The sequence below is a fragment of the Hippoglossus hippoglossus genome, chromosome 13 (genome assembly GCF_009819705.1).
Source record: "Hippoglossus hippoglossus isolate fHipHip1 chromosome 13, fHipHip1.pri, whole genome shotgun sequence".
In the NCBI taxonomy this organism is placed as follows: Eukaryota; Metazoa; Chordata; class Actinopteri; order Pleuronectiformes; family Pleuronectidae; genus Hippoglossus; species Hippoglossus hippoglossus.
In genome coordinates this window covers 28,738,178-28,765,149 of record NC_047163.1, presented here as the reverse complement: position 1 = coordinate 28,765,149, position 26,972 = coordinate 28,738,178, and the positions used below count along the sequence as shown (strand labels likewise).

At 43.3% G+C, this 26,972-nt stretch overlaps 1 long non-coding RNA gene across 1 annotated transcript; it reads left to right on the top strand.

Annotated features, from left to right (window-relative positions):
- The first annotated feature begins 10,101 nt into the window (after positions 1-10,101).
- Positions 10,102-21,131, top strand: LOC117772568. Its single transcript, XR_004615795.1, has 4 exons — positions 10,102-10,112; positions 19,398-19,403; positions 20,526-20,754; positions 20,876-21,131. It is a non-coding gene; the product is annotated as an uncharacterized LOC117772568 (long non-coding RNA).
- The last annotated feature ends 5,841 nt before the right edge of the window (positions 21,132-26,972 follow it).

The window sequence follows — 26,972 nt, the reverse complement described above, 5'->3', positions numbered from 1 at the left end:
GGAGGATCAACACAGGCCAGCCGGTGCCACATGGTAGATGAGACTAGATTATTTGTCATAAGTGTTCGGCTTCTGTAGCACATCTTTGGCAACAACCACTTCCATTTAACAGACCTTTTACCTTTTCCAGGACTTTGTCCCATTTTTTTTCATGTGTGTCTCAACTCCCAAGAAGACTCCAAGGTATTTGAGTCCTCACCTTTTCCAGACCAGGCCTCCAGGCAGCCTGAGCTGATCCCCCAGTCTCTCTCCAACCATCAGAGGATTGCTCTTCCCCAGTTAAACTTTGCAAAAGACACATGGATAAAAGCAAAAGAAAAGCAGTAAAAAAAAAACAGGTCAGTAAAAGAGAGAAGTATAGCAACTTTTTAAAACTCATCTGTAACAGTAGCTACTGTATACCAAGGGTTCCCCATCAATGAAGCACCAGACTCTCTGGTACAGGTTAGTTTGTGACTTTCTTCTTACGTCTTATCCAGACTTTTCCAGCCTCTTATCTGCTGGGACAAAACAGCACCCAGCCCTCTGTTCGACACATCAGTCTGCAAGATAAAAGGGAGAGAAAAGTTAGGTGTGTGGAGCACTGTTTCCCCACAGAGGACCTGTTTCACCCTCTCAAATGACTGCGGGCACTGCTCCGACCACTGTACCAGATCTGAGGCACCTTTTCTGGTCAGATCGGTCAGTGGACTGGTCAGGTCAGCAAACGTGGGGATAAACCGCCTGTAAAAACCGCCAGTCCCAAGAACCGCCTCACCTCTTTTTTGGACTTTGGCCACCGCCCAAGTGGTACCCCAGATACCGTACCTCCCTCCATCCAACTGCACACTTCTTTTGGGTTGGCCGTGAGCCCTGCCTGCCTCAATGACTCCAGCACCGCGGCCACCAGCTGCATATGCTCCGCCCTGGTGTCACTGTGGATGATGACATCATCCAGGTAGGCGGCAGCATATGCAGCATGTCGACGCAGCACATGGTCCATTAGGCGCTGGAAAGTGGCGGAGGCACCAAACAAGCCGAAAGGAAGCATGACAAATTAGTACAACAGCACGGAGTGGCTTCTCCACTCCGTGCTGTTGTACTAAGTGCCTAGCCAATCCAGGAGCTCGTCAACCTGGGGCATTGGATACGCGTCAAAACGTGAAACATCATTCACCTTGCGGTAGTCCACACAGAAATGTATAGACAGAAGGATGGGTCTATACGGTTCCAGGCACTGTTGGACTCTTCTTGGGTCTATACTGTTCCAGGCACCCCCACTTGCCGTGTAAACACGAAGGGCCCTTGTCACCTGGCGAGTAATTTAAAGCTAGAAGAGGGAAGCAATACAAGTAATTTTTCTCACGGTTTAAATCGCCTCAGCCTAGTCCCTCTATTGTACAGGTGCTGTTCACGTGCCTGGGCCTGGAGAAAATTCTCATGTGATAACTGCCCAAGTGTGTGGAGTTTTGCTTGCCGGTCCAGGACATACTGAATTTTGTTTTTACTGGGGCTTGGACCTTCCTCACAGTTTTCTCTAAGTAGGTCCAGCACGCCTCGTGTTTTTCTGCTAAATAGCAGCTCAAAGGGAGAAAATCCCATGGAGGCCTGGGGCACCTCCCACACTGCAAACAACAGAGGGTCAAGCCATTTATGCCAATTACGTTCATCCTTGTGAATGACCTTACGGATCATGGACTTTAAAGTCTTAATCTGCCTTTCAACGAGACCATCAGTCTGTGGATGGTATACGCTGGTCCGAATAGATTTAATTTCCCAGTAATCCGTACAGTTCCCTTAGTGTTCGTGACATGGACGAGATGCCTTGGTCAGTCAGTATCTCTTTCGGGATCCCAACTCGGGAGATGACCTGAAGCAGTGCCTGCGCAACACTCTTTGCAGAGATGGTGCGCAGCCCGATGGGGACCATACCAATGCGCTCAAATGGAACCTCCATTAATGGTAACGAGCGCAATGGTGCTCTTGGAAAGGCTAGTTGGTTCTCTAGTTGACATTCACGGCAAGATGCGCACCAGTGGCGCTCATCCCCGCGTATGCCTCATGTGACCAGCCATTGGGTTGTAATGAGCCGCCTGGAAAACCATTTCCCGGCGACTTTTAGGGACCAGCAGCTGGGTGATTTCTCCCTCTGTTTGAGTGTCACTACTCACTCTGTACAGCTTGTCCCTGATCAACGGAAAATATGGGAACGTTTGCGCAGCGTCAGGGTGCACCATGTAACCATCAATTTTCATCACTTGGTGGAAGGCAGGCGTAGAGTGTCATCAAGAGACTGCTCAAGTGGCAGTTAGTGCCTGTTTACAGGATGTGAAGTCCGCGCTCGCCTGTGACACAAATTGGCGGAAACATACTCCTGGTAGCGCAGTGGGGGGGCTGGGGAGGGGTGGAATGCCGCCGGGGAATCGCGGAGCGAAGGTGTGATCTAATTAGCATATTAATCGCAGTGAAACCGCTGGTGAGAACTTATCTCACTTCACCATTGGATGAAATCACAGACCTTTGAAACGAGACGAGACGAAAGTCACTCATGATTGGCTGGTAGATATGTTGCTATTGGTCACCCTGGGTCATTATAATACACACGTGGGTAAACCCCTCCTACACAATATTAATGATAATAATTAATATATAGTTATTATTACTAATAACATATTTATTAATATTAATTATTAGTAAGCCTTTACCAAAAGCACTGCAGTTACTGAAGACAAAACATTTATTCATGTGATGCTTGTTGTTATATGTTGAACATATTGTAGGGGGGAAAAAACAATTACCAGGTACATGTTGAGTCAAAGCTTTATTTACATTCAGCACAAATATTGTAAAAACACAACTGGCCTAGCCAGTGAAAAACTAATCAGGTGAAGCTTGAAATGTCTCTTTGCCACCTCTGGGTAATAAGTTCTTTGCGGGACTCTGTCCGAATCTGCTCCAGTGTGTAGACGTCTGTGGTGTGTAGCTGTGAGATTCAGTGTAGCTTCCAGTCTTATTTGAAGTGTGGCACACAGGTCGGTGAGCTCCTGGCTGTGGAAGGATGGATCCATGTCATCTGTCCCGCTTCAATCAGCTGTAAACACAATCAGTACAATTGGCACAGTTCAATGACAATATACACCTACACATGTAACTGAAAAATGATCTAATGAATCTAATCTCACCCTCTTTCTTCTCTGTCGACTCCTGAACTTTTCAATGCTGCTGCAAGAGCTGCAAGGTCCGGTTGGATGTACCGGAAGTTCCTTACTGGCTCATAATACGTCTTAGTACGTCATAGTACGTCTTACAGGCAGCTGGAAAACAACATGATTAAATTATTATAAACGGAAATAGCCTCGCTGATTCACCATTGGAAGATCCACGGTAAAAAACTCAATTACTAAACAGTTACTTACAGACAATGGCGTCATTTTCCACACTGCAAATCCGGACTTGCAGCTAGAGTCTCGGCCAAATGTGCAGTGACTGCCTCGTGTGGGGGGGCTCAGGCTGTGAAAACACAATGATGAAATAGATCAGATTAAGTGAATTTAGACAGTGTATTTTATACAGCACAGCCTGGCTCTTCTTTAATCTTCCCCTTGCTCCGGTTCGTGGCTCCGGCCATTTGCATCAGAGGTGTGAAGAGACGGGCAGTTTCCTATAAAATACAACAGGACAAAAAGTCACGTTTATGAAAATACTTAACGAGAACAAACTCTTAAGTTTAAGCAGTTAGTACATATTTAAACATGCACTCGTTCTGCTCAAGCACTCGATGCTCTCTTCTTCTTTTAGCAACTTTCTTGCTAATCCCACAGTTGTTTACACGCTATTCAGATCTTGTTACTGAGCTTAGCAGTTAGCAATGGCTTCTCTCTGTAGCTTAGCTCTTACCGTAATTTTGGGATTGTGCGCCTGTCTTTTCCGCTTCGACTCCTCCAAACTGGGCCTGCGGCTTTACTTTCCAACGCAGTCATCCTCTCCTCCAGGGAAACAGTGTGGTGTTGACTTAAGCAAGTTTTTTACACCGAAAACAGAGTCACTCATCGAACCACGTAAAAACACAAGCCGGTAGTTTCTTGTTTGCGGGAGACAGACGCTTCATTCACGAGGCTGTGATTGGTCGAGCCCTCTAACGTGATGATGTTAACGACTGACGTGGCATCTTCAGGAATGAAAGTATTCACGAGCTGAGTGACGTTTTCAGAGTAAAACTTCACAAATGACCTTTTCACTCTTGAAGCAGCGGTTATAACAGTTTTTAAATTGTACTTTACATTTATATAGGATGAGTAGGTGACTGAGGACCAGTTTATTAACAAAACAAATAAACATAAACCCAAAATATGAAGCTAAGTAAAGTCTGTACCAAACCCACTATCGCTTCCACACTCACACACTGCTCTTAGCTCCACGCTCACTCCGTCATGACAGTTCACCTCCTTGCGGGACCGGGACCTGACCTATGCGCCCTGTACTTTACTGTCCAGCAGGTTGGCTAAAGCCATTTTTTTTTCTTTGAGGCTCTCAATATAACCTTGATTTCCTGTGGACTCACTTAAATGTTTTAGTTCCACTATCTCGGTCTCTAGATCTTTCATAGATCTGGTGATATCTCCTGTGACATTGAGGGTGTGCTGTTGACACAAGAGTCTTATTTGAGTCTTACCATGGTCCCACCACTGCCTCAGACTGCTAAAATCACTCTTCCCCATCGTCCCTGGACCGGGCGGGGCCAGGTCACTCTGTCTCGGACAAGATCTCACCATGTATCCCTCCTCTCCACAAATGAAACACTTCATCACCGATGAAGTGGTGAAAATCACATAGTCGTAGTCATCTACTTTAACGTGAAAGCGGAGATAGAGCTCCTCATTCCAGTTGTTCAGTATCATGTAGAGCTGCCTGCGGTGAGACACTACGTGCTTCAGTAATGGAGACTTACATTCAGACAGCATCTTTCGGATCAGGGACCTTCCCATGTCTGGACAGCTCTCTACTGAGGAACTCATCAGTGATGAAGGGAGGGACATTGGACAAGACCACCTTGGTGGCAGGTTGGGACAGAGGCAGCACCTGTACAAAATAATCATTCACGATGATTCCTGTCTCGACTACTGCGTTCACCTTTTCCACCTGATCCAGGAGAACGCGCTGTTCATCTGAACGGCCGACACAACGCTGCTGTGGCTGACCTTCTCCCCCACAGCAAAGCCGATGTCCTCCATGCTGCAGGGGAATGTGGCAGAGATATCAATGCCATGTTTGCGGTTTAGAGATTTAAAGTTCCCGTGGTGTATGCCACGCCAGCGGCAAGACGCCGGGGAGGAAAGATAAAAGAAAAACACCAAACTATACAGTACTGTGAACCTTTAACCCACAAACTGTGTGAAAATAATATCATTACAAACATAAAAACAAAATAAAGAATGAAAATCACTTGCTCAGTCACTCAATCACATGCCACAATCTCCTAGCATGCACTCTGAGAGAGAGAGAGAGAGACAGATAGACAGACAGACAGACAGAGACACGGAGAGAGACAGACAGACAAAGAGAGAGACAGACAGAGAGACACAGAGAGAGATTGACAGAGAGAGACTGACAGAGAGAGAGAGAGAGAGGACTCTGTATGTTTCTATTTAGCAGCAGCAGTAAAAAGCAAAATAAAACTTCTGCCCTCACTTGGTCTTGAACCTGTGACCACTTAGTCAACTTGCGATTTATTCAAAAACTATAAGTCCCAAGACTTTTCAGAACACACGGATATATATTTGTATTGGTTAGAGTTAAGAAATGTGGCCGTGGAAAATTTTGACTTTTTGCTCCTTCCAGAAATTTCCTCTCAAAAATTAACATTAGACACAATGGAGAGTGTAGCCGGAGAACTAAAGTAAAAAAATGTCTGCGAAGCTAACACATTTTCCTATGTTCTGATCTAAAAATCATGTATGACAACCTCCATTTGTGGTTTTGAGAGCAGTTTAAACACAAAAAAAGTTGATAAAACCAGTCTTTTTCTCAATCTCCTTCTTTTGTTAGAGAGACCTTTACTCCCAGCACTGCAATGCATTAGTGGTGCTTGCACACATAATAAGTATACAGAAGAGTAATATGTAATGCACTGATTCGCACTGCAATGCATTAAATGCCACCACTAGGCATACATAATAAGCATAAGTATACAGAATAGTATAAGCATTTGGTTCCTAGTGTTAGACACCACTAGGCACCAAATGTAGATGCAGAATACCACACCAGATAATGTTGCTGGTAAGTTAACAATATCTTGCCTGCGATGAATAATATGTCTTTAGGTACAACAAACTATTCCTTTACTTTGTTATGATTTATGATGATGTTTCACAAAAAAATCCAAGAGCAGAGGAGAAATCTGAGAGCAGACGATTCACGAGCGTGCAGAAAGCCGCCCGATTGCGGAGAAGGGCTGAAGCTTGGAGCACAGGAAATCCGTGTGAGCAACAATATATCTGAGTGCAAGCACACAGTTTGAGCAGAAGCAGAGCAAATTTAAGTGCAAGCAGGGGCTATTTGAGTGCTAGGGCAGGGTTTTGATGAAAAGTCATACACAATCTGAACATGTCATGCGCTCAAACTGAAAGACCATGCTCTTGAATAAAGATAGGAAAAAAGATCCATAGGATTGTTTTACATTAATAAAAGTTGAAGAGACAGATTTGGTACTCTGGTAAGTTTTGTTGATAAGGATGTCAAGTCACTCAGAGAGTACTCTGCGCTACTTCGGAACACAATCACTGATGGGGAGGAGACTGATCTGGACTGGTGAGAACTAGCAACAGAAATCAAAGGCCTTTCAAACCTACCCAAGGCAGGCATGACTGTAAAGTATTTGAGCTTCTCCCCTTCATCCACCAAAATGAGCTGACTGGGTCTTATTCAAACTTTTGGGTCGCCCTGAGAATAGCTTGTACACTACCTGTGACTGTGGCATCAGCAGAGAGGAGTTTTTCCAAGCTCAGACTGACAAAACTTACCAAAGATGGCACAAGAATGCCTAAGTAAGATGGTGGTGACGTGAGTGGCAGCATTTCCAGTAGCTCTGTCTGTGTAGTGTGTTGATTTGTTGTTTTCCTACTTAGTTTTCACTTTAACATTTTTTTTACTGCACGCATTGAGCAGATCACATTATATCCTATGTATATGGCTCTTATGTCTTTGCAAGACAGTCAGGGAAGCCTTATTTATTCAAGGGAACAACTGATCTCACTCTGAACAAAGGCGAACACCGGCAAATCCACTCTATACCTTAGGTACTGAGGCACAGGTACCAGGGCTGCTGAGCTGCCGCTAAATTCAAGTCTAAGTTAATAGATAAGCTGTGGGAAAAATTAGTCCTCTATTCCATCTGTGGTGATGGAATGCATTGAAACTCGACAAGATTGACAGTGTGTGGTTTACTGTGCTTCACTGAGACATGGCTCGGCTGCAACACTCCGGACGCTAATGTGAATCTACTGGGATTCACCACTGTGAGAGTGGACAGGGACACAAAGTTGAGCAGCAAGCACAAAGGAGGGGGACTCATTCTCTTTATTAACATCAGGTGGTGCAATTCTGGACATATAACGGTAAAGGAGACTATCTGCTGTCAGGACATCAAGCTGCTGGTGGTGAGTCTCCGACCATATTACAAACCCAGAAAGTTCTATTGTTGTTTGTGTGTACATCCCTCCACGTGCAAACACCCACAATCGCTAAGCAAAAAACACAACATCCTGAAGCCTTTATGGCGATTTCTGGAGACTTCAACCATGCTACACTGGACTCTTCACTCTCTGACTTTAATCAGTTGGTCAGCTGCCCCACCAGAAAGAACAGGACAATAGACCTCCTGTATGCTAATGTGATGTATTCATACAGTTCCAACCCCTGCCCCCACTGGGAAAACCATATCACTGGGGATCATAATCTGGTCCTTCTACTGCCTGAGTACAAGCCACAGATACAAAAGCAACCCACAACCACACAGTCTCCAGAAGCAGAAGGGGCTCTGAGGGACTGCTTTGAGTCTGCTGACTGGAGTGTGCTGCAGAACCACACAGAGAGGACATAGAGAGGGTCACACAATGCATTACTGACTACCTGAACTTTTGCATGGATGTTGTTGTTGCCATCAAAACTATGTGTTGCTTCCCCAACAACAAGCCCTGGATAACAAATAACATCAAAGACCTTAACAAGAAAAACATGGCATTTAAAGACGGTGACAGGGCAAAGCTGAAACAGGTCCAACTGAGAGAGGCAAAGGAGTCAGGAGAGAAGTGGAAAAGAAACTGCTGGTGAGGGTATAAAAACCGTCACGGGGTGCAAAAAGTAAAACAGCGGCACAGTAGCTGGAGATGAGGTGAGAGCAAACCAGTTCAACCATTTCTTTAACTGGTTTGATAGCCCTGCGGCTCCTCCTGCTGATCCCTGTCCTGTCCTGTCCTCCTTCCCTCACCTCCCTCATCAGACACAGATCTTCCCCTCCTCCAAGCTGCCATCATGGACAAAACAACACGCCCCACCATCACTGTAGACCAGGGCAGAGGAGATTAGAGAAGGCACCATCCCTGTAAGGCAGCTGGCCAAGATAATCAATAATCAATCAAATTTTATTTGTATAGCCCATATTCACAAAATACAATCTGTCTCATAGGGCTTTAACAAGGTGTGACATCCTCTGCCCTTAACCCTCAACAAGTAAGGAAAAACTACTGAAAAAAAAACAGGGGAAAAGGAATATAGAAGCCTCAGAGAGAGCCACATGTGAGGGATCCCTCTCCCAGGATGGACACAAGTACAATAGATGCCATGTGTAATGGAGATCATCAGAAAGATAAGGGTATTTATAGCATTGATTAGAATAAACAGTTTGTAGTATAATGGAAGGTAAATGAATTGAAGAATTATTGTCAGTAATGGTACAGTCACTTGCCTTCCCTAATGTACACCGAATGTTACAATAATCATATTGTTTGTTTTATTGTTTTTTACATTTGAAGAATGTACAAAAAGGATTTATGTGTAACATGGACTATTGTTCTCTATTTGTTACTTTTCAACTATTGTGTTTTTGTGTGACCTGTTTTGTGTTGTATGAAATATATCGCCACCTTGCCCACTCCTTTAAATTTAGTGTATGTACATGAGCTTTTTTAATAAGGTGAATTGTTAGAGTGGTGGCCCGTACGGGCACGCGTGTGGATTATTTCGTAGATTCTGATGTTGCTGTCATGTACTCCTTCCTGGTTTGATATTGTGTTAAAAAAATATATATTAATAATTTTTTTCTTGCTGAATTAAATTTTTGCTGAATGATTAATGTATATATAGCTTTTCTGTGAGTTGATCTTCACTAAAAACGTGTTTAATCACATTTTTGTCACTGTATAAGTATGTTTGAGTAGTATTTGAGCATTCAGGAGGCAAATAGTGATTATTAGATATAGAAAATTACATTGTTTAACACACACTCATTCACGCACTGTATTCATACATAGCACGAAACATTTAATTCACGTAATACATTCCCTTACTGCATTCAGTGCATAACACATCAGTGCTTTTCATAAACCCCCTATTTGCGCTGCAGTTCCACCAACCAATAATGTCTACCTCAAGCTAGCAGGGGTCAGCAGTGGGAATTAGTGCTCGGGAAGAAGATGCACCTTCCCTCATTGATTTGGATCAAAATATGGACCCCAATGTAAATGCTGACCCTGGTCGTCATGTCACCGCTAGACACAATCGAAGTGGCGTCACTGAGATAACCAGCCTGTTGGAAACCATGTATCTAGAGCAGTGGTTCTTAAGCTGGGTTCGATCGATCCCAGGGGAGTCACTCTCCGGGGTTCGGCAGGGGTCAAGACACACACAGTATAGCCCGGTTCGCACTAGCAATGTCGGGCCGTCAAAAAATTGGCAACACACAATTTTTCTTCGCCGTGTTATGCCGGGTTTACACCGGATGCTGAAGCGCCGCGCAGCGCCATTCTCAAGCGCGCAGGCGCCTGGCTGTTCACATGGGACGCGCATTTCTCCGCGCCGGTCAGCCCGCGATTCTGCTTTCTCCGCTTGTTGTTGTATGTAACCCGTTCAATGTAGGGGTTCGGGGGTAAATGATGATGGTCTTCATAGCCCCCCCCCCCCCCAACCCTCTCTTTCTCTCTCTGTCTGTCTGTTTGTAGTGGATGGGCAGATGGGGAAAGTTAATAATGAGAGGGGAAATATCGGGGAGATTGAAACTCCAGGACAACAGAAGGGGAATACAAAGTATGGGATGCATATTTGATCATTTTTATAATATAAAATATGTCATTTATATCGTTTAAATCATTTTTCAGTGTGTTTCCTGGCGCGATACGCTCGCGGCAAGCGGAAAAAATAGACTCAACGCCGAAACCATCGGTGCAGGGTGCGAGGCCCCTTGGCGCGGCGCGGCGCATCGCAGCCGATGTGAACAGCACATTTGTGTAACAGGGGGGCGGATAGGAGGCGCCTGGTTTTCCTTGGCGCGGCGGTTCAGCGTCCGGTGTAAACCCGGCATGAGATAAATTCAGCCCACTCATATTATTCGTGACGTCACGCTCCGCTTGGCCATCATTGGCTGCAGCTGATCACGCCACATTGCATGATCAGGAACTTGGTGCGCTCAGTAGTCGACTTGTGGCTGTTGTGATTGTACGTTATTTGTGATTTTCTTTTAATCTTTCAATCCCTTCATACTAACTATGTTGAGCAAAAAAAGAAAGTGGTTGGACGAATACGTACAATATGGATTCACGTGTATAAAGGAACGTGATGGGAGTCAGCGTCCTCAATGCATGATTTGCAATGCCAAGTTGAGCAATTCTAGTCTAGCACCGGCAAAACTAAAGGAACACTTCCTAAAGCTGCATGGAGATGGGAAATACAAGAACACAACGCTCGCTGAATTCAAGGTGAAGAGAGCCAGATTCGATGAAAAGGCTACTCTGCCTGTTCTCGGCTTTGTACCCATCGACAAACCGATCCTCACAGCATCGTACGAAGTTGCGTACCTGATCGCAAAGCAGGGCAAACCACACAACATTGGTGAAACACTCGTAAAACCAGCTGCGTTGAAGATGGCGAATATCATGCTGGGAAAAGCTGCTGAAGATAAGTTATCCCAAATTCCTCTTTCTTTATTTTTCCAATTACGAAGGTTTCGGTGAATGCACTGATGAAGCTTGCAGGGTTCAGTACCTCCAATAAGGTTAAGAACCACTGATCTAGAGCCTTCTGACGAGGAACAACAGCAGGCTGATGAGTATGAGGACACGGACGCAGCCTAATTTTCGGATAAGCTTCAGGACCTTCAGGCCAAAGTGGATACCTTGGAGAAGCGGCTCAAAGAAGTGGTTGATAGCACACTCAACCGTGAGGAGGCTCTCATATCTCAAATCAGGTTTGCACACGTTTTTACACACACAAACCTTTAGTAGAGCAGGCCCTTAGTGTCTTCTTACTCTATCTTTTCTGCATCTTTATTTACTCCTAGTTAACGATTACCACCTAGTGGGAAAAACATGCAATAGCATCTGATCACAACATCCCCCTTTCTTTAAGGCTAAATGCAGTATAGGTAAACAATGTAATTACTAGTCAACTATCTCATTTAACATAAGCTTCCAGCACATATGAAGTATATGTAGCATGAATTAACTTGCATAAATATTAAAGGGCCCATATTGTGTAAAATACCTTTTCTGGGCTTTTACTATCGGTAATTACTTGAAGGGGGTCAGTAGGTATCCTCAAAGTATGAAAACAGTCAGTTCGCGGACATTTTCACTCAGTCCATTCTAAGAAATATGTCTTTGAAACGGCTCGTTTCAAACCTCGGGGGTTTAGGATGACATCAGCTACTCCTACTTCTCTCGGCCCCACCCGGTACCAGTCCAGCCTCCGAACCCACCACCAGGCAGACATGGTTCTGAGCCAGCAGCTTTTTAGCTACCACAAGCTAACCACAACAAACAACACTGAAGAAACACTGAAGTGTGGAGGGATTTTCCAAAGTGTAAATCAATGTAAATCAGTTCAAAGTCATACCTCTGCATTTTCATCTGGCCGGACACCTTGTGCTGAGAGCTCATCTCTGAGGAAGAGTATTTCCTGCACTCCAAACTCACATTTACTCCTGTTGAGTTTCAGTCCATTCTTTCGTATGTGCTCCTCACTCTGTTTAGCCTCTCATTGTGCTCTTGGGCTGTGGAGTCCCATACGATGATTTGATGTCATCAAAATAGACTCGAACTCCATACAAGCCCTCGAGGATCTGTTCCATTGCTCGATAAAATATTTCAGGCGCTGACTATATTTCAAGGCGCTGACTTTATTGGGCACAGAGGCAGTCTGAGGAAGCAGTATCTTCCAGAGGGTGTGTTAAAGATGCAATACTTGATGCTACTTTCATCCAGTTTAAGCTGCCAAAGGCCTTGTGATGCATCAAGCTTTGAGAAGTAACTGACTCCTGCCATTTCACTGATGATTTCTTCATGTATGGGTATTTGATAGTGTTCACGATTTATGTTCTCATTCAGATCTTTTGGATCCATACAGATTCTCAACTCTCCATTCATTTTCTTTGTGACTACCATGGAGTTGACCCAGTCTGTAGGCTTCTCGACCTTTTTAATCACACCTAACATGGTCATTCTATCCAGTTCTTTCTTTAGGCAGTCTTTCAGTGGTGCTGGAATTCTGCGTGTAGCATGCACAGCTGGCTGTGCGCCTATTTTCAACTGGATTTTGTATGTGAAGGGCAGTACACCAAAACCCTTGAAAACATCTGCATAACTTTGAACTATTAATTCCACAGGGTCATTAGGTGTATCTACGGCTGTGTTGATGCAATACACTCTTTTCACCAGCTCTAATTCTTCACAGGATTTGTCACCCAGAAGTGATTCACATCCTTCTTTCACAACAGAGAAGAGCAGGTGATTCCTTTCACTGTGACACTCAGCTTACATGTGCCTACGCTCAATTGGCTGCCTGTTATAGTCTTGATCACAACACATGGGGTCCAAGAATGTGAGGTCCTTTAACATCTGCAGTGCTTTGTGTTGTCTTGAAGTTTCTTTGAACGGTCATTTTTAATACTATTATATTGCCATCTTAATTTATAGATAAACAACAAATTATGCACAAGGGTTATAATTACATATGGTAGCTTATTTTATAAACATGTCACTGTCTATTCACTGAGAGGCAGAGCCAATCAACTTATCCTGCTTAGGCCCGCAGATGTACAGGGCTGGCCTACATGCAAATATTCAGTCATAGTAATAGCGCCCCCTATTGGCAACAAGCAGGTTGACCACATCCAGCTGAAATTTGGTCAGAAGAACCTTTTGACATGGTCAATGATAGGTTATGAATCTTTTTTTTTTTTTTTTATGCAGTTGCCGTGGCAAAGTGCAGAATATGAGTGTTTAGTTTTTACAATTGATCAAATTTTTGAGGAGCTAAAATGTTAGAAAAGTCACAAAACTCTTGGTATGTGGTATGTGGCAAAATGGCACAAAAGCGCCCCTTCAAAATTTCAATGAAGTAGCCCTGGCAGCATGTTTCACCGACATGTATGAAAATCGGTAGGTATATGTATCAGGGCCATACGACGTCTTTGACGCATACACCAAAATTAACAGGAAGTTGGCGATTTTGATTGAAATGTAAAATTTTTGCTTAGTTTTTGCTATTCGCAGACATTCTACTTTAATTGACACCTACAGTATGATCATATCAACTTCAAATTTGAAGATTTGCTGTGAAATAGGAAGTTGTTGTCATTTTATTGTACATGCTTATATTGACCAAACTTCAAATGTTGTATGTGGTTGACTTCATAACATCAATGTTTCATTATTAACAGTTGTGCTCATCCTAATTTTTTCTTCAACAGCATGCCCCGAAATAAAACAGGAAGTCTCCTAATTTTACTATACTGTAGTTATTCCAATCTGCTATGATTCAACATAATCGTAGCATCACCTACTACCAACAGGATGCACGCTGTGACATTTAACTACTTCATGCACTGTGCAAATGCATAACACAATACCAAGCTGTGTCAACCAACCTCCAGCAACTACACAGTAGTCGCAGCACCCCCCGACGCGCACGGACTGCGAGGGCCTGACTATCGCTGCTTGCTGCTTTAATTATTATTATCAGTGCTAAATTCACAGGTGCTGCTATCATCAATCATAGCATTACATCTGTAAATATCTGTCTTACCATTTTCAATATAACAACCACTCAGAGCTCAAATATGATGCTCCCCCTGCCTTTTCCAACCAACTCTCCTCTTTTTCCCGTTTTTTCTCCGTTAACCCCAATCGGTTTAAGCAGATGGCAGCCCACACTGAGTCTGTGCTTGCTCATTAAGGGGAACTGTATTGTTTCTATATCATTGTTAAGGTCTCAACCTAAATAAGTAAAGTGCCTTGAGATACTTAAGATAAAGTATATTATGATTTGGCGCTATACAAATAAAACTGATTTGAATTGAATAATGGCAGTGATTAGGGGTTTTAAGCTGTAATGTTCTTTATCTAAAACAATAACAGTGTTGTATTTCAAAATATTCCTGTAAGATTCTATCCCTATATAGTATTCATAAGGAATCATATTCATATACAGTGGTGTCCCATATGTTTTACAGTCAATGATTCCTGAAAAAGTATACATGATTGTGGATTGTGATCCTGCTTGAAAGAAAATCTCCATAATTCCCACTCCTATATAAAGTGGTATAAGGTGTTGCATTCACCACTAATAGTCAAGGCGGATGCCATTTGTATTCTTCTAGAAGTCTAATGATGACAAATAAGGGAAGGACACACCATGACTGATAAGACCAAGCTAGGAAGCAAATGTGGGTGCCTGCATCATCGTTTCCAAAAGTATATATTATTGCATGTCCAGAGTAAACTCCCCAGAGTTTCCAACCTAAAACATGGTCACCTGAGTTAGCAAAACTCTTGTTTCTGGGCTAAAAATTTTGGAATAGTGGGAATGCCAGGCATAAATCTAGCAAAAGTGATGTGGTTTAAAAATAAAACATCAGTGTGGATGTAGTCGTAAACCATGTGCTAAGGTTATTAAAACAGAGCCCATAGCACAGGATTTGTACACTTGGTTTCAAAATGTTTACTAGGCTACTGGACAGACTGGCACAACAGAGACAAGTCAAGTCAGATACTACCTAATTACTCTTTATGACCAAGACAAATACTTTATGCTTAGACGTACACTTTTTTTTGTTGCATGACAGAGAAACAGATAAATGTGCAGAAATCAAGAACTTTAAAACACAGAACAAAAGTAGTGTAGTAAAAGTTGCAGCTCTGTTAAGGCACCTTGTTATTTCTGCACAGATGTCAAGAATGACTCAATAACATAAGGCAATTCTGACATTATACATGACATTTTTTTGATGTATGAACATACTGGGCTTCAGAGAAAACACTCTACAATGGACAAAACGAATCCTTCTTCAGTTCTTTTTCCAAACATTATTCATGCAGATACTGCAGGAGAGTGCTGGCCAGAATGCAACATGAGACCAGACTCTTTTTAAAAAAAACACTTCTTGACACACCTGACAGGTTGCATGCAAGTCCTTTGGTATGCCTGATATTGCATAGTTATGTAAGAGATCAACATGAATCCATCTGTTGCTGTAAATGATTGGGTCATCTTCATTTGTCTTGAGGCACCAAGGTGAAAATGCAACTGCACTCAGCTGGACTTCTTCTGTTGAATTGCACTTAAAGCAAAAAACACTTTGGAGGGGGCTTTAATGAAGACAAATGGTAAGCCAGTCACAACAGGGCCATATTATGGGTCCTTTGGGTATAGCCTGTCGGTTTGTCAAAGCCCAGTTACTTTAGGAGTTTGTCTCTTTAATGGAACTTAAATGTCTACTCAATAGCACCAGGCCTAGTGGCCACATAGACAAAGACCACGATGATCAGCACCACCACAGCCAATGTAGGGAGGACTACAGTGGCCACTTGCTGTCGCGCTTCCTGCATGGCCAACTTACGCTCCTTCTTATCCTTGGATGTTTCTTTCTTGGGTTTGCCTTTAAGCTGCCTCATGATGTTTCCGCAAAACAGCTTGCTCCACGTCTTCACTGTACTTACAGAACCTGAAAGAGAAAGAAACTTATAATGAGTCAGCTTTCAAGCCATGTTATAAGCAGCTGAGCAGCATAGGTACACATCTCACATATTCTTCTCTTGAACTCAGACTTTTGTTACATTTTTCTTACTAGTGTTTTAAGTCAGATTCACAAAACAGTCACTTAACTACACAAATTACCCATTAAAGCCTTGTTTATGAGGAAGTGTGTGTTAAACCATTTGCAAAATCAACTATCCCAAACTGTGTTTCATTCACAATGCTGTCTCTAGTTGTGATGCCAGAAACAGATGTGGCTGTCTGTGTAGCGATAACATGGGACATGAAATTGGGCCATTAATAATACAGAAGTGTGAAGCTGATAAGATGAACGGTTCTCTAGATATGGGAGCCAGAGACAGACAGATTTCTGTACTGCCTCCGCCAACCAGTTTCATTCCATATTAAATTGCAGGAAGAGTCCCAAAATATGTTACGTTCCTGTGAAGTGCAGGGGATTGGGGAAGTAACATGTTAAAAGTAAAACTGGGCAAAAAGAAAAGAGGGAAGCTGATATAAAAAGATTTCGATTTTATTCACAATTAAAGAAATAAATGAACTGTTGCTTAAAACAAGCTTCAAAACAATCACAAACCTAGAACACACAAACAACTCTATTAATAAGTTTAGTATAAACAGAACCCCTCCTCCCTCCCATTCAGCTTATCGGTATCACACTTAAGCACTCAAGTCAAAAAGAAGCACACACAGCAGACCAGCTGTCAAATGGCCAGAAAAGGAGCAGTTTCTCCTGAGTTTTTCAGCTCCAGTTCCTGATGAGGTTTAAACATCTGAATGGCATCTCTACATTTGAAGTGGATGGAGGGGTAGTGCCAAAGCCTGGAGAAAACAGAGCCCAAACAAACAGGATTCTCCTGAAGCATCTTAATATAACGTGGTTACAGACAAAACAGGGTTTTATGAGGTCAGAGTGACCTTGATCTTTAACCAAATATTTATCAGATCATCCTAGAGTCCAAGTGGAAATTTGTACCAAATTTGAAGAAAATCCCTCAAGGTGATCCTGAGATGTTGCGTTTGCAAGGCAAAATAATTGCTGTGAGATCACATAACCACCAAAATCTTCATTCTTGAGTTCAACTAAATGTTTGAAGAAATTCCCTCAAGACGTCCTTGAGATATCGTGTTCATAAGAATTCCTCTGGCCACTTGCTGTTATGTAAAAACAATCTACGTAATTCTGAAAAGAGTGGTAGTAAACCTAACCCTAACCCTAACCCTTTAACTGGTGAATCACAATTGCTGTACTTTTGTTTAATAACATGTAAAAACGAGTTAAAGCTAGCATGCTAGTGGTGGTTAGCACAGTGACTCAGCTTGTTTTGTATCTTTTGATTATGCTCTTACATTGTGCCTTTTTTGTATTCTAATTAGTTTTTTGGATTTATGCTTTGTTACAGTTTTACAGTAAAGGTTCTTCAGTAAACAAACAAGAAAAGTTACGCTTTGTGGTTTTTTGGAGGACTGCACACTGTTAGCTAGCTCTCAAGTGTTGAAGATAAGCAACTCATTGCAAGGACAGTATAAAAGATGTAAAGACGTCATTAATGATAGCAACATTTAATAATAATAATAATTGTTGTCTGAATCCTGCAGATCTGGAGTAAATGGTCTGTATTTATATTGTGCTTTTCTAGTCTTGATGACCACTCAAAGTGCTTTACAGTACAATGACGTACACCAAATCACACATTCATACAGTGGATCTATGGGCAGCACTTTTTCTATCGGGTAATCCGGGGTCGCTCTATGGTTTTATAAGCTCTTTGATATATGAAGGGCTTTGATTGTTAAGGGCTTTGTACAAAAGGAGCAGAATAAAATTATATATTATCTCTCCTGTCAGCAATCGTGCTGCAGCACTTTAGACGAACTGGAGACTTTTCACAGACTTACTGGGACATACTGATAATAAAGAATTACAGCAATAATGACAAATGCATGGACTCGTTTCTCAGCATCCTTCTGAAACAGGATGCTCCTAATTTTCATAATATTGCGCAAGAAATCTTGTTTCATAATCTTAATGATGAATATTGGAGACCTAGATGCTGGAAGTGTACGAGATTGACGCTCTGGGTTGTCTGTGTTATAATGAGCCAGCGTGATTCTTAAACACACCAGTACACTTACTAAAGACAAAACAAATGAACTACAATAACCCTCAGACTCACTCTTTATCCACTTACCACTATGCCGATGGAGGGGTGGCTGAAGTGTTTGAGTCCACAAGACACTGGAGGTTCAGGGGTTAACAGCCTCATGGTTACAATTTTATTTGTATAGAATCTAATGAAATCATTGCTCCTCAGAGTTAAAGGAATAGATGGATCGGTAGAGCTATGACTCTCTGTCAGCCTGGCTCCAGTTGATAGAAGACGTTTTGAACCACCATTCTTACTTTAGTTGGCTGAGTTACTTGTTCCAGGAAGTGACCAAACTCAACAGTCACTCTGATAGACTTTCAGAAGTCCTCTACAGGAATAGGAGTACTGTAGTTCATTCGTATAATTCTTTACCATTAGGATGTCTGTAAAAAGCCTCCAGTTGTTGGTCCAAATGCTGCAGTACTGACAGGAACTCGGAAAAGAGATCATATTTCTCCCATATTAGCCTCTCTGAACTGGCTCTCAGTAAATTCCAGAATATAATTCAAAATTCTCCTCCTTACACACAAAGTCCTTAATGACCAAGTTCCATCGTATCTTAAACGGGTACTTCAAAGACTTTCAGCGCAATCAAAACATCACAACAACGACTAGAAGACAATAATCTGATGGATATGGATGAAAACAATTTTAAAAGTGTATTAAATGAACCCGAATACACTGCGGAGGAACTATGGTGAATGGGGAAGGAAGAGTCCACCACTGCTGAGAGTGAAGCGTCACCAGGCTGAAGATAGCGGTGCAAAGCTGCCTCCTAATGTGACAACTGGGCCCTGTACTACAAATCCGGAGTTCTCTACTGTCACTATTTACTAAAGCAGGAATGCCAAAAAATCCTCAACCGCATGGATCAGGGCACTCTTGACTTCTACATTCAAAAAATTAACATGAGAAGAGTTGCAATGCACCCACCCGAGTCTTCCACCAGCAATTTCCCTGGACAAGCCTCATTGCCCCAGATTGAGCCGACTCCCGAGTTTGTGTCAGTGCCCCGTGTTGAGCCAAATCCTGAGTGTATGTCAGGGCCCCCAGTTGAGCAGATTCCCGGATGTATGTCAGTGCCCCTGTTTGAGAAGACTCCCGAGGGTATGTCAGCGCCTCTGGTAGAGCCGACTCCTGAGTGTGTGTCAGTGCCCCCAGTTGAGCCGACCCCTGAGTGTATGTAGTACGAACGTATGTCAGTATGTCAGTCATATGTCACTAGGTCAGACTGATGTCATTAGTAGTAGATGTCAGTGCCCCCTGCTGAGCAGTTCAGTTTGGTTCAGCATTCACAAAGAATATGAACAACACTGTCAAAAACCATCTCTGAATTCTCTAAACTCACTTGGCTCTTCACTTTCTTTCGCTCTCCATGCTCTCTTTCCTCTTCAATCCCAAAAAATATGCATGTGCGCAGGAGAGATTTCTAGATGGGCGGGGGAGTGAGCTGTCTGCTGTGAGAGGGGCATGATGATAACACAGCTTGAGAAAATGATTGAAACATTACAACAAATACAAGAGAGTAGGCAATTTATTGACTCTGTAGCAGCAAATATATTTTAAATATTACTAGACACAGATTTTTATAGACGGGGCTTCAAATGTTGAAAATCCTGCCATGGACTCGGCTGACACGCTTCAATGGATGTGTCCCAATGCAACTGGACCAGCGAAACAGGATCCCAGGACTTACTGTGACATTGCCCGAAAAGCTAAGATCAGCATTAGAGGCTGCTGCACCTGCCTTCACTGGCGACACGTCAGACTGGCAATGCATCAGGGCAAGGCCCAAAACATCAACTCCAGCCAGGGCTAAGTTTGAGGTTGTCCACCACAGGAGCAAACGCACTAAGAGAAGTGCTTCAACCCTCACTCCACCACTGAAACTGTCATTAAACAACAGGTATGATCTGCTGTTTAAGAATGACATGTGTTCAATTTAAAAACTGCTATAACCGCTGCTTCAAAAGTGAAAAGGTCATGTGTGAAGTTTTACTCTGAAAAGATCACACTCAGCACGTGAATACCTATTCCTGAAGATGCCACGTCAGTTGTAAACGTAATCACGTTGGAAGGCTCATCCAATCACAGCCTCATGAATGAAGTGTCTGTCTACCTCAGTGGTTCTCAAAGTGGGGGGGCGCGAACACTCTCCAGGGGGGGCGCGATGTCACAGACGGAGAAAAAAAAAAAAAAAACGACCGCCGACCTGTCACTGGTTAGTGAAAGCTCCCTCAGTGGCGAAATGCAAAGGGCTGGACTGACACAAACAAATCAAATACTGTTTCGTTCCTGATCCACCAATCAAAAGAGGAGTGTTATCATTTGAACGCGAGTTGCACGTACGCTTCCGAGTATAAAAGTAACCGCAGGTATGGTCAGCGCTCACCCTCACTGAGACGACACCCTGCAGAGTTTGTGCGATTGCTCTTGTTTCCTCTATCATTCAGATATTCATTGCTTTATAAACAGTCTTTTTAAAGACTCACTCCTTCCTTAGTAATACCTTCCTGCACTTGCAGTAGGCCTATTCGTAGCCTAATCTAAGGAGTAATTTGCTCCACAGTCTTTTTAGAAAGCTCCTAGCCCCAAGAGCTAGCCTTCTAGCTAGCTAACTTCTTCCAACTGCAGCTAGCCCTTTTCTCCTTAACACCTACCTTTACATCTTCAATCATCCACCGTGTTGCAACAAATAAAACACCAGCACTTGAATACTATTCTGTGCTGTCCCTGTCTACATTGTGTACTGTTCATTTTGTTAGGAACCATTGCCTAGCACAGCCTTATTCATTATTCGTGTGCAAGTCGCTCACAGCCACACATACAAACACACTCACAAGACCACGATGTTGCAATTAACTTCATTAACTTCACACACTGTATCAGCAAACAAACACAACTATGGACAAGTTTCTGATTCGTAAAAGTCAGGCAACCGATGCGCGAAGAAGCCAAAGCTTCGCAAATATGACGAGAGCTATTTGCAGTTTGGTTTCACCATCACTGGCACGACTGAGCAACGTCCTCAGTGTGTTTTGTGTGCCGAGGTGCTGGCAAATGACAGCATGAAGCCATGCAAATTAAAAAGGCACCTCGACACCAAACACCCTGACTTGAAAGAGAAGCCTGTGGACTTCTTTAAACGTGATGGCCTCCAGCAACAACAAACCACCATCTCCAAGCATAGCACTGTCTCCAAGCAGTGTCTGGAGGCATCGTATGTAGTTGCTCATAGAATTGCTAAGCTTGGCAAACCCCATACAATTGCCGAAACACTGATTTTGCCGGCCGCGCAAGACATGTGTAGAATAATGATAGGAGAGAGTGCAGCTGCTAAACTCAGCGCAATACCTATGTCAAATGACACTGTGTCACGCCGAATATCAGAAATGTCTAGTGATATCAAAGAGCAACTAATACACTACATTCAAATCAGTCCTTAAAATGCACTGCAGCTGGACGAATCCACTGACATCGCTGGACAGGCCCAGCTTCTCACTTACATCAGGTATGTGCGGGAAAAGGAAATTGAGGAGGACATCCTGTTTTGCCGGCCTCTTCAGACCCGTACAACAGGGGAGGCAATCTTTAATGTCCTTGACTCGTTCATCCAAGACAGTGGTTTGGGCTGGGGAAAGTGTATTGGCCTCTGCACAGATGGAGCGCGGTCGATGACAGGGCGTGAGCGTGGCCTCGTAGCTCGCGTCCAGCAAGTTGCTCCACTTGTGCAATGGACACACTGCATGGTCCATCGCGAGGCACTTGCTGCCAAGAAAATGCCACCGCTCTTCGAGTCAGTGCTTCACCAGGCTGTGAAAATAATTAACCATAATAAAGCTCGTCCACTTAACTCCCGTTTGTTTGGGGTCCTCTGCCAGGAGATGGGGTCAGGGCACGAACAGCTGTTGCTGCACACTGAAGTTCGCTGGCTCTCCAGGGGGCGGGTGTTACAACGGCTGTATGAGCTGCGAGAGGAGGTAAAGTTGTTTTTGACTGAAAGTCAAACAGATCTGGCGAAGCACCTGGATGATGCCATGTGGCTTGCCTCTCTCTCCTATTTGGTGGATATTTTTGACCGGCTGAATGGCCTTAACCTGTCTTTGCAAGGCGGCGAATCTAACGTTCTGCTCCTCGCTGACAAAAAAATTGCTCTCTGGCATGGTCGCATCAGTTCTGGATGCACGTCATTGCCGATGCACGTGGCACTGATTTCTCCTCTCTCCTCCAATCAGCTGCTGATCACCTTTCAGCGCTGAAGAATCAGTTTGGGTCCTATTTCAAAGAGGACTACCGTTCATTCACCTGGGTTCGGGATCCATTTCTCTGCTCAGCAGACGAGCTGTCAATAGACATGCAAGAGCAGCTTATTGAGCTGAAGAGTGACAGTAGACTAAAGCATCTGTTTACCACCTCCCCTCTTTCGTCATTCTGGGTAGCAATGATGCCGGAATACCCTCAGCTTTGCGACATAGCCTTAAAAATGATCCTCCTTTTCACATCGACTTATTTGTGCGAGGCAGGCTTTTCGATATCTTTTAAATATCGCAACCGCGCACAGATCGAGGATGACCTGAGGATAAGTTTGTCAAACATTGCCCCAAGACTTGAGGACCTTTGCAAGGCAAAGCAGGCTCATGTCTCACATTAACAGACCTGCAAGATTTTTTTTTAAAGATCACAAGAGGCCCATAATAATAACAGTATCCTAATGATAGCAATAATAACACTTATTATTATTATGATAATAATAATATAATAATAATTGGTTGATTATCATTAATTATAATAATAATAATATAATGATGGTGATAATAATGATGATTATTATAATAAGAAAGCATGCAGGCTCACATAGCTGCTAATATTAATAGCCTACTAATAGGCTTACTACTACTGATCATAATAATAACAATAATAATAAATAGTAAAATAGTAATAGTCTGTATGGGCCTAACAATAACAATAGCCTAACCTTGACATGTCAGGCCTATGAATAACAATATGCTATCTATCTATCTATCTATTTATCTATATATGGTGGTGTAGTTGAGGGCGGCGGTGGCGGGCTGCGGGGGGGTGGAGGGGCCCCAACTACCCCTAACCAGCTTTGGGGGGGCCCAGCTTGCAAAAGTTTGAGAACCCCTGGTCTACCTCAAACAAGAAACTCCTGGCTGTTGTTTAGAGTAGGTCAATGAATGACTCCGTTTTCAGTGTAAAAACTGGCTGAAGTAAACACCACACTGACTCCGTGTCCTCCATGAACTAACGCGATGCTTCATTTCAGTCAGGAACACTTAGTCATGATTAACCCATTTATTGCACAAATGGAAATACAGTTATGCTTGGCGCGGATGGCTCCATTCTTTGGATGTTTCCTGGATTAGCCAAGCAGCATGCTAAGATAAAACAGGGAACACGTGCAAAACCCCCCAAAACAATGGAAACCTACCCCAGCTAGAATAATATCTATATGCAGCAGCAAGCATGCTGCAGTCTTGAATTGTTGGCTAAGGAATGCAACCATGCATCCCGCGAAAGGGCACACCGTTATCGTGTAACATTAGTAGTGTAGCAGCAGCATGCTGCACACCTCCAAAACTTGTCCAAAGATGCAAGTGTGCATCCTGCATGTGTTCTGCAAAGGGTCATACTACAGTTATGTGAAATATCTATGTGTAGCAGCAGGCATGCTGCAGACCTCTAAAATGATATAAAGAATGCAGCATGCATTCTGCAAGAGGTCATACTACTGTTTAGGGAAATATCTATGTGTAGCAGCATGCATGCTGCAGACCTCTAAATAATCTAAAGAATGCAGCATGCATTCTGCAAGAGGTCATACTACTGTTAAGTGAAATATCCATGTGCACCAAACTATACCAGCAAGCATGCTGCAGACATCTAAAATTATAACTAAAGAATGCAGGCATGCGTTCTGCAAGAGGTTGTACTACGGTCATGTGAAATATCCGTGTGTGGCAGCAAGCATTCTGCTGGCCTCAAATTATTTACTAGCAGATCAATGCACCCAGCCATCAACTACCATCTGAATGCAGTGTTTATATGACTGAAAGGTTTGCTGTTCAGGAATTTGCACTCATGGTCTTTGAGCTGAGACTAATCCTCCCCAGGCGAACTCGACGCTCAAAGGCTGCAGAAGACCAACGACCCATGGCCTTTACGGGAGTCTGCATCATTTGCAGAGTAGGCGAAGGCGAGACATGAACCAAGATCCTGACATGGCCTTTCCTTTGTCAGTCGGGAATGAGGGTTCATCTTGCTTTGCTCGAAGGCCTCATTGGAGAAGTCGGGTTATAGAAGCCCCCTCATAGAACAAAAAAGTGCTGCTAATAGATGCACTGTATGAATATGTGTGTGTGTGTGAATGGGTGAATGGCAAACCGCACTGTAAAGTGCTTTGAGTGGTCATCAAGACTAGAAAAGCGCTATATAAATACAAACCATTTACCGAGCAGGCTACATACTGAAGGATCTTTGCATCTTAAATGAACTGAATACCTGCTACAGAAGCTTTGATGGATGAAGGTTGCATATTTCGAGATTTACATACATAGGATACTTTTGCCAGAACACTTAAACCAGCCAGAAAAGCTTTGGACCGACCCAGTGATTAAATAATTACAAAACAAGGATTTGGGTAACTCTTTAGAGCTTTGCCAAGCTCTGATACATTAGTCACTTATCTTTTAAGAGTTTGCGCGAGGGCACGCAGGGCTGGGCTGTGACATGGTTGTGGTCAATGGACGAAGAGGAATTAATCAAAGTGTAAGACGTGCAAAAAACAAGACATTTCCTGATGCCACCAGGGGGCGCTGTAATTTTAAGTCATGTATTCTGTGTAGATGTCATCAGGCCGGGACTCTTGTCTTACATGTCCAGTTTGGAGCAGATTGGACCATGTATGTCCGAGATACAACAACATCGTGTTTGGATGGCGAGTCATCAGAATTTGGCGCCATGCCACCTTCACACCTTGTGACGAAAACTAAAACTTTTAACAACTTTGAATCCCCCTGTTGTTAAGATGACACTCACTGATTTTGTTGATCTGATGAAAGCTCTAGGAGGAGTACGATTTTGTAGCACGTGTGAACATTTTTATTTTTAAACCAAAATGGCTGACTTCCTGTTTGGTGTGGCTAAGAGTGTCAAGAGGATATTATTTGCATCTGGGCATGATACACTGTGTGCCAATTTTCTTTACTCTAGGTGAAAGTAAAGGATTAGGATGACCCTCTTTGAAAAATTGTAGGGGGCGCTATCGAAACATTTGTGGACGCACGTTCCCGAGCACATTAAAATACGTAAATTTTCACCAGACCTGATGTTAATGCTCATGTGGTTTTCGAGTATGATAAAGCCCTCAAAAAGGCACTTCTTTTCTAAGAAGAAGTACAATGCGCCACAGCGGGGAAGTGAGCTACCGCGCCGAGGCTGCCGTGTCCCCCTGGTCCCCCCCAGGAAGAGGCATTCGCTCTGGACTTAACGGGAAGGATGTCTGACCGTGTCCACGTGTCCGTCGGGTAGCGCCGGAGAATGCTTGCTGATCAAGTCTCACGATTCAGCTGAGGTCTTGAGTCGGCTGGGAAAAATTTAGGTTATTCCAATGAAGTGTGAACCAGAGGGACTACTTGCAGTTTCCAGTAGGTGGGGCTGTTGAGCCATTCTGCCTCAGCTGACGTATATTGTCCTTGTGTTCACATAGTGACTTTTATTGTACATGTCCATTTTGCAGATTGGAGCATGTGCAGTGACGTTACAGCCACTTCCTGTTTGTTTGGCGTTCCCTTCCAAATGCACGCCATTGCAGTTCAAAATAAAGGCTTAAGTATCACAACATGGCGTCACAAGCCCCTCAAGGTTTCCCTGACCTATTTTGAGGTGGATCAAATGAAAAATGTAGGTGTAGAATGTCAAAGTATAAAACATGGTCCTTCCCGTCACAGATAGGGGACGCTGTGACTATTTCAGTATATTTGAACTCTTCAGGGTGGATTCCTTATCACACATATACAGTTTGACATTAATTGGAGCAAAAACATGGAAGTTACAGCTACTTCAAGGTTCTTGGTGAGACATCAAGATTCGCCGCCATGCCAAGGACACACCCCCTGCTGAAAACTCACAAGTTTGATTCTATGGCATCACCAACTCCTTCAGGCTCTCCTGACTAAATTTCACATGAATCGGGTGAAAGGGCTAGCTGCAGGACACTTAAAAGTAAAACATGACATTTCCTGTTACAGCTAGGGGGCGCTATGACTATTATCAAATATTATCATATGGAGCTGTTCAGTGCGGGACCTTTGTTGTACATACATTTAGTATCTTTCTTGAAGCAAAAAATCCATGATATTAGAAACAACATTGCACCAGCGTCCACCATCATATATCGTAGTATCCTGCCCGTCCCATTCTACTTACCCCCTTCAAATCTTCCCCTACGAATTGGGACAGCACTTCAAGAAGCTGTTACATCATCAGTAGTCGCTGCGAAAACCCAACACATCATAAGTAGTCGTCAAAAAAATCTGCATTAGCATAGATGCCAAATAACAT